The sequence below is a fragment of the Pleurodeles waltl genome, chromosome 7 (assembly GCF_031143425.1).
Source record: "Pleurodeles waltl isolate 20211129_DDA chromosome 7, aPleWal1.hap1.20221129, whole genome shotgun sequence".
Lineage (NCBI taxonomy): Eukaryota > Metazoa > Chordata > Amphibia > Caudata > Salamandridae > Pleurodeles > Pleurodeles waltl.
The window spans coordinates 590,085,963-590,098,851 of NC_090446.1; positions in this window are offsets into that span (position 1 = coordinate 590,085,963).

The window sequence follows — 12,889 nt, forward strand, 5'->3', positions numbered from 1 at the left end:
TTATAGTAAACAATGTATAGGAATGGTATTTCCCTTGTACCTTTCCCCCCTGTGTTATATTTTGGGTTGATCGGAATGTTGGGAATGAGGCAAAGAGTAGGCTGTGAGGGGACGTGAACGGTTGGAGAGAAGACCTGTGAAGAGAATAGGCAGTTGAAGCATTGGAGATGGAATAAAGTCTCACCAGAAATTTCTTCAGACTCCGTCTTTATATCACTGGCGACGAGTTGGTGTGTGAGGGGACATCGCCATCTCCACCCCTCTTTTCGTTATTCTTCAATTGCTGTCTGGAGGCTTCGTGAGTCAGAATTTCGTCGTTACACATTTGAGGAAAATTATTTTGATTCTCAGTCCGGCTGACAGTTGTTACAGAAGCGTGCTCTCTAGGATGTTTATCTTTTCATTATTCTTCAATTGCTGTCTGGAGGCTTCGTGAATTAGAATTTCTTCGTAATACATTTGAGGAAAATTATTTCCTTCTTTCAATTCGGCTGACAGATATTACAAAAGTGTGCTCTCTATGATGTGAACAGCAAGTGGTATGAACTCCGTCTGACACTTCAGCATGCCTATTGTTTTCTTGCTTTCATTTTTATTGGAAGTGTTCTGAGGTAACTTTTCCGCGAGTGCGCGCATTCCACTCTAATTACAATCGCAACTGAATTTAATAGAGATACGCGTTAGCCTAATTTCAACAGCAGGTGTCAGGCTCGCACAGATTTCAATTTAAGCATGTAAGCATATTTTGTTAACCAGAGAACGAACGTTGTTTAAACTGGCTCTGAGAAAAATTCTTTAAGTCTGTCAGTGTAGCACTCGCCGGTGCGCGCGTCGCTGAGAGAACATTCCGCTCTAATTTCAAACGCAACTGAAGTTTACTAGAGATACGCATTAGCCTAAGTTCAACAGCAGGTGGCAGGAACCGGAGAACGATCGTTTTTAATCTGGCTCTGAAAGGAATTCTTCGATTTCAATTTAAGCAAGTAAGCAAATTTTTTTTAAAGGGATAATGAACGTTTTTAAAATTGACTCTTCGAGTCTGTCAGTGTGGCACGCGCCGGTGAAAGGCGTTCCACACAATTGTACACATTCTGAAACTAATTTCACTGAGCTCAGAGACAACGGCAATTTCTGCTTATAGAAATTTCGCAGTGCACGCAGATTTTACTGACTCAAGTGTTCTGATTGAACAGGACCTGAGAAAAACCCAGAAAAACAGGAACTCTCCGGTAATAAGGACAAACGAAGCCTGTTAAGCACGCTGACAGGCACAGCTTTCCCTGTTTATAATTAACAATCCAATGCCAGTCGTCACAATTACACATGTTCAAGCAAATATTTGTAACATATTACTGAGTCTATTGATTTATTACTGTTAACCAAAATTAATTTAGGATTTTCCAGTGTACCTTCTTTTCTCTACAACGTGACTTTTCACTTACAAATACAGTTAATTGTGTATTGATTTGTACAGTTAATCTCAAGTTAAACTTGATTGTACCAATAAGTAATTCCTGCAAAATGGCAGCTGCAGGCATGTCTCAACCAGTACCTTTTTTGAATGAAATGGGGGAACCGAATGTGCCATGGAAAGAATGGATAAAAATATTTGAATCATATTTAATTGCTATTGGGGGGGATAAGTTCAATCCTATTAGGAAACAGCATATCCTTTTACATAATTTGGGTACCCATGGAAGGAAAATATATGAATCCCTACCGGAACCCCATATCCCAGAAGGGCAAGCACAAGATGAGTATGTCACCACGTATGTAAAGCTTGAAAAACAGTTTGGAGATAGAATTAATGTAGTTCTTGAACGCCACAAGTTTTTTTCTCGCGTCCAAGGAAAACAAGAAAATGTAGTCAGTTACATTGCTGCATTTAGAGGACTAAGTTTATTATGTAATTTTGGAGAATTAAATGACTCCCTCATTCGAGATCAAGTGGTTCGGTGCACGAATAACATTAAGATACAGGAGAAATTACTCCAAAGACAACCTGATTTACAAGAAGCAATTGAGATAGCAAAATCTATTGAGCACATGGCCATTTGCATGCAGGAAATCAGGTCCTCTTCTGCTATCGAGCAGGTGAATGAGATTACAGATAACACACCTAGTGAGACTGTCCTTAAGGTGAAAACTAGTGATAAGCTTACACACAAACTAATAACAGAAATGGGCTATTGTGTTTACGTTGTGGGAGTAATAATCATTTAGCCAATTCTTCCTTTTGCCAAGCAAAATCGGCAGTTTGCAGGAAATGTAACAAAAGAGGCCACTTTGCTAGGGTATGTAAGAACCCAACCAAAGTAGAGTCCGATAATAAGAAGTGGGAGGATAACTCCCAAACAATTAAGAAGATTGTGCTTCAAGTCAAAGGTAAAGATTCTGCTCTTTCGCAATATCCTGAATGCACTATATCGGTCAATAACAAAAACATAAGGGTCTTTGCTGATTCGTGTTCACCTTTCACCATAGTAAATGCTAATGATTTCAAGTATGTGACGAATGACAGTGAGATTGAGTTAACTAAACCGGATGTCAACCCTAAGGGTTACAATAAGGATCCTATTCTCCTCAGGGGCATGTTCAAAGCAATCATTTCTTTTAAGGGTCGCTCTACAGTCGGGAAAATGTACGTGGTAGAGGAAGGGTCTAGTTTACTAGGATGGCAACATCAAAGGGAACTTGGAATAAGGTTAGATCCTAATGATCCCGAACAAGTTTTAGTTGTAGACACCTCTACTGCTAATGATCACATTTTTCAGAAATTTCCTGAAATTTTTCGTGAAGAATTAGGCCTTCTTAAAAAATGTCAGCACAAAATTAAACTGAAACCTAATTATAAACCTATAGTTCACAAAACCAGACCTATTCCTCATCTATTGAAAGACGCAGTCAAAAAAGAACTTGAAAGACTGCAGTCTTTAGAAATTATCCAACCTATTGAATGCTCAGAGTGGCTAGCCCCCATAGTCGTAGCTAAGAAAAACAATTGCAATGACATTAGGTTATGTGTGGACCTTAGAGATTTGAACAGGAACATTTGGGTAGAAAGGCATCCCCTTCCGAGAATTAATGAATTGTTAAGCACAATGGGTGAAGCTGGTTACTTTTCGGTACTCGATCTGCTGAGTGCATATCACCAGGTACAATTGCATCCTGAATCCAAAATGCTTACTGCTTTTACCACTCCTTTCGGCTCATTTATGTTTAATAGGATGCCCTTTGGGCTGGCTTCAGCAGCAGCAGTATTTCAAAAAATCATGCAACACATTATTGGGGATGCTAAGTGCACACTCTGTTTCCAAGATGACATCCTAGTTTATGGAGCTAATGAGGAAGAGCACAAGAATAATCTGATGAATGTGTTGAATAAATTGAAAGCAGCAGGTCTTACTTTGAAGAAAGACAAGTGTCGTATAGGAGTTAATTCTGTAGAGTATTTAGGCCACATTATTTCCAAGGATGGATTCAAACCCAAATCTTCATTGGTGGATGCAGTGATAAAGGCAGAAGCTCCCAAAAATAAAGATGAATTAAGATCTTTTCTGGGACTAGCTGAGTTTATGGCAAAGTACGTGAAGAATTTTTCTTTGATATCATTTAGTCTCAGGGAGTTACTCAAAAGTCATGTTCCATACGACTGGTCTGAACACCATGAAAATGCATTCAAAGAAATTAAATTAGCCATATCTAATGCTCCTTGCCTATGCACTTTTGACCATAAAAGGAAAACAATTCTCACCACGGATGCTAGCAAACGGGGTTTAGGTGCTACTTTGTCTCAGATTGTGGATGGCAATGAAAGGATTGTAGCTTTTGCGTCCAGGGCTTTGAGTAAAGCAGAAACTAACTACTCTGTCATAGAGAGGGAGGCTTTAGCGTGTTATTGGGCCATCAAACATTTTAAATTTTTCTTATGGGCATTCAATTTGACTTGAGAACTGATCACAAACCATTGATTTATATTTTCTCGTCCAAAGGATTTCCCAACAGTACACCTAGAATTGCTCGATGGGTTTTAGGTTTAGAACATTTTTATTTTAAAATGGAATACCTCCCTGGCAACAAAAATACAGCTGCTGATTTCTTATCCAGAGTCCCATTAGACATTAAAGAGGACTTTGAAGTTGAAGAATTCCCTGTTATGATGATCAACATTCCTTCAATCAGTAGGGAGGAATGGATATTGGCGTCAGGACTGGACGAGTCATTAACTTTACTTAGGACCAAGGCAAAGGATGGGTGGCCAACGTCAAAGACGGACGTTGAGGAAATCATCAGCAATTACTGGGAGGTGAGGCACGAAATCAATGAGCATAATAATCTAATATTCAGGAATTATAAAATTATTCCACCACAAGATTTGAGACTCAAGATCATTAAGTTAGCTCATGAAGGTCATTTAGGTAGAAGCCTTACCAAAGCTAGATTGAGGGAAAGGTTTTGGTTTCCCAACATGGATGCTATGGTTGAGCGTGAAGTTAAATCTTGCTCAATTTGTGCACTTAGTGACAAAAGTACAATAGTTCACAAAATTCCGATTTCTCCTGTCTAAGTACCTGATAAACCCTGGGCTAAAGTAGCCTTTGATATTATCGGCCCTATCAATCTTCCAGGTGTTAGTAAAAGATTTGGCTTAGTTCTGATCGATTACCGATCACATTGGATAACTACCAAATTAGTCAATCAAATAAATACTGATGCGGTTATTAATTTCCTCAAGGACTCCTTTGCGGCGGAGGGTATTCCGGAATGTCTCATTACGGATAATGGAGTTCAATTGACATCCTTGGCAATGAAGAACTTCCTTGAATCCATTGGAGTAAAACACCTTACTACAGCTCTTTATTGTCCAAGAGCAAATGGTCTAGCAGAGAGGACGAATCGTATGATCAAAGATTGCATTCAACTAGCGAGTATCAATCACTTGAATGTAGAGAATGCTATCAGGGATATGTTGTGGGCATATCACACCACTCCCAATTCTATCACAAATGTTTCCCCATTTACAGCTTTGAAAGGCAGAAAGCCTTGTACCAAATTCTTTCCTGTCTGGTTAGGGGGTGGGGATAAGTGTAATTACTCTACCCAGCGTAGTAATATCAGAATCTCCAAACATCAAAACGAATATAAAAGTAGGTATGAAACCACACAAGGGGCGAAAAAACAGGATTGGAATATCAATGATCAAGTGTATGTTAAGAAACCTAGTGGTGGTGTACGGGCAGGCATGAAAGACACCAAATTCATGGGCCCTTTCCGCATTGATAAAGTTAAGAAAAATGTGGTAATACTAGATAATGGTCAATGCTGGAGCATGGACAGACTCGTTAAGTTGTCGGCATCTAGTGAAGAAGAAAAGGGGAACGTGGTGGAAGAATCTGTGTTGGAGGGATTGGAAAAAAACTATATTGGAAGCAAGTTCCAAAGGAGGTTGGGACTTCGACAAATCAACCCTCCAATATGGCACAAAGACTATGAAATGACCTCCAATATAACATAAATGAACACGGTCTGATGAAATTTGGAAATTATAATTTATCAGTTAATATATGAATATAAATATGGTTGTAATTTGACTAAATAGTTGTAATCTGTTTCTAGTTATTTGCCACCCTGTCATTTATTATCATATAACCTTATTAGTAAAAAGTCAATGTGTTATATCAATATTCGTTAAAGGGGAAGATGTGTTGTGATGTAGTTAGTTAGTGTAGTATTATTTTATCACAATAGTATAGTATTATTTTATTACATATTTATAGTGGCATATTAATGCAAATATGTGTTATAGTAAACAATGTATAGGAATGGTATTTCCCTTGTACCTTTCCCCCCTGTGTTATATTTTGGGTTGATCGGAATGTTGGGAATGAGGCAAAGAGTAGGCTGTGAGGGGACGTGAACGGTTGGAGAGAAGACCTGTGAAGAGAATAGGCAGTTGAAGCATTGGAGATGGAATAAAATCTCACCTGAAATTTCTTCAGACTCCGTCTTTATATCACTGGCGACGAGGGTGTGTGAGGGGACATCGCCATCTCCACCCCTCTTTTCGTTATTCTTCAATTGCTGTCTGGAGGCTTCGTGAGTCAGAATTTCGTCGTTACACATTTGAGGAAAATTATTTTGATTCTCAGTCCGGCTGACAGTTGTTACAGAAGCGTGCTCTTTAGGATGTTTATCTTTTCATTATTCTTCAATTGCTGTCTGGAGGCTTCGGGAATTAGAATTTCTTCGTAATACATTTGAGGAAAATTATTTCCTTCTTTCAATTCGGCTGACAGATATTACAAAAGTGTGCTCTCTATGATGTGAACAGCAAGCGGTATGAACTCCGTCTGACACTTCAGCATGCCTATTGTTTTCTTGCTTTCATTTTTATTGGAAGTGTTCTGAGGTAACTTTTCCGCGAGTGCGCGCATTCCACTCTAATTACAATCGCAACTGAATTTAATAGAGATACGCGTTAGCCTAATTTCAACAGCAGGTGGCAGGCTCGCACAGATTTCAATTTAAGCATGTAAGCATATTTTGTTAACCGGAGAACGAACGTTGTTTAAACTGGCTCTGAGAAAAATTCTTTAAGTCTGTCAGTGTAGCACGCGCCGGTGCGCGCATCGCTGAGAGAACATTCCGCTCTAATTTCAACCGCAACTGAAGTTTACTAGAGATACGCATTAGCCTAAGTTCAACAGCAGGTGGCAGGAACCGGAGAACGATCGTTTTTAATCTGGCTCTGAAAGGAATTCTTCGATTTCAATTTAAGCAAGTAAGCAATTTTTTTTTAAAGGGATAATGAACGTTTTTTAAATTGACTCTTCGAGTCTGTCAGTGTGGCACGCGCCGGTGAAAGGCGTTCCACACAATCGTACACATTCTGAAACTAATTTCACTGAGCTCAGAGACAACGGCAATTTCTGTTTATAGAAATTTCGCAGTGCACGCAGATTTTACTGACTCAAGTGTTCTGATTGAACAGGACCTGAGAAAAACCCAGAAAAACAGGAACTCTCCGGTAATAAGCACAAACGAAGCCTGTTAAGCACGCTGACAGGCACAGCTTTCCCTGTTTATAATTAACAATCCAATGCCAGTCGTCACAATTACACATGTTCAAGCAAATATTTGTAACATATTACTGAGTCTATTGATTTATTACTGTTAACCAAAATTAATTTAGGATTTTCCAGTGTACCTTCTTTTCTCTACAACGTGACTTTTCACTTACAAATACAGTTAATTGTGTATTGATTTGTACAGTTAATCTCAAGTTAAACTTGATTGTACCAATAAGTAATTCCTGCAAAATGGCAGCTGCAGGCATGTCTCAACCAGTACCTTTTTTGAATGAAATGGGGGAACCGAATGTGCCATGGAAAGAATGGATAAAAATATTTGAATCATATTTAATTGCTATTGGGGGGGATAAGTTCAATCCTATTAGGAAACAGCATATCCTTTTACATAATTTGGGTACCCATGAAAGGAAAATATATGAATCCCTACCGGAACCCCATATCCCAGAAGGGCAAGCACAAGATGAGTATGTCACCATGTATGTAAAGCTTGAAAAACAGTTTGGAGATAGAATTAATGTAGTTCTTGAACGCCACAAGTTTTTTTCTCGCGTCCAAGGAAAACAAGAAAATGTAGTCAGTTACATTGCTGCATTAAGAGTGCTAAGTTTATTATGTAATTTTGGAGAATTAAATGACTCCCTCATTCGAGAACAAGTAGTTCGGTGCACGAATAACATTAAGATACAGGAGAAATTACTCCAAAGACAACCTGATTTACAAGAAGCAATTGAGATAGCAAAATCTATTGAGCACATGGCCATTTGCATGCAGGAAATCAGGTCCTCTTCTGCTATCGAGCAGGTGAATGAGATTACAGATAACACACCTAGTGAGAATGTCCTTAAGGTGAAAACTAGTGATAAGCTTACACACAAACTAATAACAGAAATGGGCTATTGTGTTTCCGTTGTGGGAGTAATAATCATTTAGCCAATTCTTCCATTTGCCAAGCAAAATCGGCAGTTTGCAGGAAATGTAACAAAAGAGGCCACTTTGCTAGGGTATGTAAGAACCCAACCAAAGTAGAGTCCGATAATAAGAAGTGGGAGGATAACTCCCAAACAATTAAGAAGATTGTGCTTCAAGTCAAAGGTAAAGATTCTGCTCTTTCGCAATATCCTGAATGCACTATATCGGTCAATAACAAAAACATAAGGGTCTTTGCTGATTCGTGTTCACCTTTCACCATAGTAAATGCTGATGATTTCAAGTATGTGACGAATGACAGTGAGATTGAGTTAACTAAACCGGATGTCAACCCTAAGGGTTACAATAAGGATCCTATTCTCCTCAGGGGCATGTTCAAAGCAATCATTTCTTTTAAGGGTCGCTCTACAGTCGGGAAAATGTACGTGGTAGAGGAAGGGTCTAGTTTACTAGGATGGCAACATCAAAGGGAACTTGGAATAAGGTTAGATCCTAATGATCCCGAACAAGTTTTAGTTGTAGACACCTCTACTGCTAATGATCAAATTTTTCAGAAATTTCCTGAAATTTTTCGTGAAGAATTAGGCCTTCTTAAAAAATGTCAGCACAAAATTAAACTGAAACCTAATTATAAACCTATAGTTCACAAAACCAGACCTATTCCTCATCTATTGAAAGACGCAGTCAAAAAAGAACTTGAAAGACTGCAGTCTTTAGAAATTATCCAACCTATTGAATGCTCAGAGTGGCTAGCCCCCATAGTCGTAGCTAAGAAAAACAATTGCAATGACATTAGGTTATGTGTGGACCTTAGAGATTTGAACAGGAACATCTGGGTAGAAAGGCATCCCCTTCCGAGAATTAATGAATTGTTAAGCACAATGGGTGAAGCTGGTTACTTTTCGGTACTCGATCTGCCGAGTGCATATCACCAGGTACAATTGCATCCTGAATCCAAAATGCTTACTGCTTTTACCACTCCTTTCGGCTCATTTATGTTTAATAGGATGCCCTTTGGGCTGGCTTCAGCAGCAGCAGTATTTCAAAAAATCATGCAACACATTATTGGGGATGCTAAGTGCACACTCTGTTTCCAAGATGACATCCTAGTTTATGGAGCTAATGAGGAAGAGCACAAGAATAATCTGATGAATGTGTTGAATAAATTGAAAGCAGCAGGTCTTACTTTGAAGAAAGACAAGTGTCGTATAGGAGTTAATTCTGTAGAGTATTTAGGCCACATTATTTCCAAGGATGGATTCAAACCCAAATCTTCATTGGTGGATGCAGTGATAAAGGCAGAAGCTCCCAAAAATAAAGATGAATTAAGATCTTTTCTGGGACTAGCTGAGTTTATGGCAAAGTACGTGAAGAATTTTTCTTTGATATCATTTAGTCTCAGGGAGTTACTCAAAAGTCATGTTCCATACGACTGGTCTGAACACCATGAAAATGCATTCAAAGAAATTAAATTAGCCATATCTAATGCTCCTTGCCTATGCACTTTTGACCATAAAAGGAAAACAATTCTCACCACGGATGCTAGCAAACGGGGTTTAGGTGCTACTTTGTCTCAGATTGTGGATGGCAATGAAAGGATTGTAGCTTTTGCGTCCAGGGCTTTGAGTAAAGCAGAAACTAACTACTCTGTCATTGAGAGGGAGGCTTTAGCGTGTTATTGGGCCATCAAACATTTTAAATTTTTCTTATGGGCATTCAATTTGACTTGAGAACTGATCACAAACCATTGATTTATATTTTCTCGTCCAAAGGATTTCCCAACAGTACACCTAGAATTGCTCGATGGGTTTTAGGTTTAGAACATTTTTATTTTAAAATGGAATACCTCCCTGGCAACAAAAATACAGCTGCTGATTTCTTATCCAGAGTCCCATTAGACATTAAAGAGGACTTTGAAGTTGAAGAATTCCCTGTTATGATGATCAACATTCCTTCAATCAGTAGGGAGGAATGGATATTGGCGTCAGGACTGGACGAGTCATTAACTTTACTTAGGACCAAGGCAAAGGATGGGTGGCCAACGTCAAAGACGGACGTTGAGGAAATCATCAGCAATTACTGGGAGGTGAGGCACGAAATCAATGAGCATAATAATCTAATATTCAGGAATTATAAAATTATTCCACCACAAGATTTGAGACTCAAGATCATTAAGTTAGCTCATGAAGGTCATTTAGGTAGAAGCCTTACCAAAGCTAGATTGAGGGAAAGGTTTTGGTTTCCCAACATGGATGCTATGGTTGAGCGTGAAGTTAAATCTTGCTCAATTTGTGCACTTAGTGACAAAAGTACAATAGTTCACAAAATTCCGATTTCTCCTGTCGAAGTACCTGATAAACCCTGGGCTAAAGTAGCCTTTGATATTATCGGCCCTATCAATCTTCCAGGTGTTAGTAAAAGATTTGGCTTAGTTCTGATCGATTACCGATCACATTGGATAACTACCAAATTAGTCAATCAAATAAATACTGATGCGGTTATTAATTTCCTCAAGGACTCCTTTGCGGCGGAGGGTATTCCGGAATGTCTCATTACGGATAATGGAGTTCAATTGACATCCTTGGCAATGAAGAACTTCCTTGAATCCATTGGAGTAAAACACCTTACTACAGCTCTTTATTGTCCAAGAGCAAATGGTCTAGCAGAGAGGACGAATCGTATGATCAAAGATTGCATTCAACTAGCAAGTATCAATCACTTGAATGTAGAGAATGCTATCAGGGATATGTTGTGGGCATATCACACCACTCCCAATTCTATCACAAATGTTTCCCCATTTACAGCTTTGAAAGGCAGAAAGCCTTGTACCAAATTCTTTCCTGTCTGGTTAGGGGGTGGGGATAAGTGTAATTACTCTACCCAGCGTAGTAATATCAGAATCTCCAAACATCAAAACGAATATAAAAGTAGGTATGAAACCACACAAGGGGCGAAAAAACAGGATTGGAATATCAATGATCAAGTGTATGTTAAGAAACCTAGTGGTGGTGTACGGGCAGGCATGAAAGACACCAAATTCATGGGCCCTTTCCGCATTGATAAAGTTAAGAAAAATGTGGTAATACTAGATAATGGTCAATGCTGGAGCATGGACAGACTCGTTAAGTTGTCGGCATCTAGTGAAGAAGAAAAGGGGAACGTGGTGGAAGAATCTGTGTTGGAGGGATTGGAAAAAAACTATCTTGGAAGCAAGTTCCAAAGGAGGTTGGGACTTCGACAAATCAACCCTCCAATATGGCACAAAGACTATGAAATGACCTCCAATATAACATAAATGAACACGGTCTGATGAAATTTGGAAATTATAATTTATCAGTTAATATATGAATATAAATATGGTTGTAATTTGACTAAATAGTTGTAATCTGTTTCTAGTTATTTGCCACCCTGTCATTTATTATCATATAACCTTATTAGTAAAAAGTCAATGTGTTATATCAATATTCGTTAAAGGGGAAGATGTGTTGTGATGTAGTTAGTTAGTGTAGTATTATTTTATCACAATAGTATAGTATTATTTTATTACATATTTATAGTGGCATATTAATGCAAATATGTGTTATAGTAAACAATGTATAGGAATGGTATTTCCCTTGTACCTTTCCCCCCTGTGTTATATTTTGGGTTGATCGGAATGTTGGGAATGAGGCAAAGAGTAGGCTGTGAGGGGACGTGAACGGTTGGAGAGAAGACCTGTGAAGAGAATAGGCAGTTGAAGCATTGGAGATGGAATAAAGTCTCACCTGAAATTTCTTCAGACTCCGTCTTTATATCACTGGCGACGAGGGTGTGTGAGGGGACATCGCCATCTCCACCCCTCTTTTCGTTATTCTTCAATTGCTGTCTGGAGGCTTCGTGAGTCAGAATTTCGTCGTTACACATTTGAGGAAAATTATTTTGATTCTCAGTCCGGCTGACAGTTGTTACAGAAGCGTGCTCTTTAGGATGTTTATCTTTTCATTATTCTTCAATTGCTGTCTGGAGGCTTCGTGAATTAGAATTTCTTCGTAATACATTTGAGGAAAATTATTTCCTTCTTTCAATTCGGCTGACAGATATTACAAAAGTGTGCTCTCTATGATGTGAACAGCAAGCGGTATGAACTCCGTCTGACACTTCAGCATGCCTATTGTTTTCTTGCTTTCATTTTTATTGGAAGTGTTCTGAGGTAACTTTTCCGCAAGTGCGCGCATTCCACTCTAATTACAATTGCAACTGAATTTAATAGAGATACGCGTTAGCCTAATTTCAACAGCAGGTGGCAGGCTCGCACAGATTTCAATTTAAGCATGTAAGCATATTTTGTTAACCGGAGAACGAACGTTGTTTAAACTGGCTCTGAGAAAAATTCTTTAAGTCTGTCAGTGTAGCACGCGCCGGTGCGCGCATCGCTGAGAGAACATTCCGCTCTAATTTCAACCGCAACTGAAGTTTACTAGAGATACGCATTAGCCTAAGTTCAACAGCAGGTGGCAGGAACCGGAGAACGATCGTTTTTAATCTGGCTCTGAAAGGAATTCTTCGATTTCAATTTAAGCAAGTAAGCAATTTTTTTTTAAAGGGATAATGAACGTTTTTTAAATTGACTCTTCGAGTCTGTCAGTGTGGCACGCGCCGGTGAAAGGCGTTCCACACAATCGTACCCATTCTGAAACTAATTTCACTGAGCTCAGAGACAACGGCAATTTCTGCTTATAGAAATTTCGCAGTGCACGCAGATTTTACTGACTCAAGTGTTCTGATTGAACAGGACCTGAGAAAAACCCAGAAAAACAGGAACTCTCCGGTAATAAGCACAAACGAAGCCTGTTAAGCACGCTGACAGGCACAGCTTTCCCTGTTTATAATTA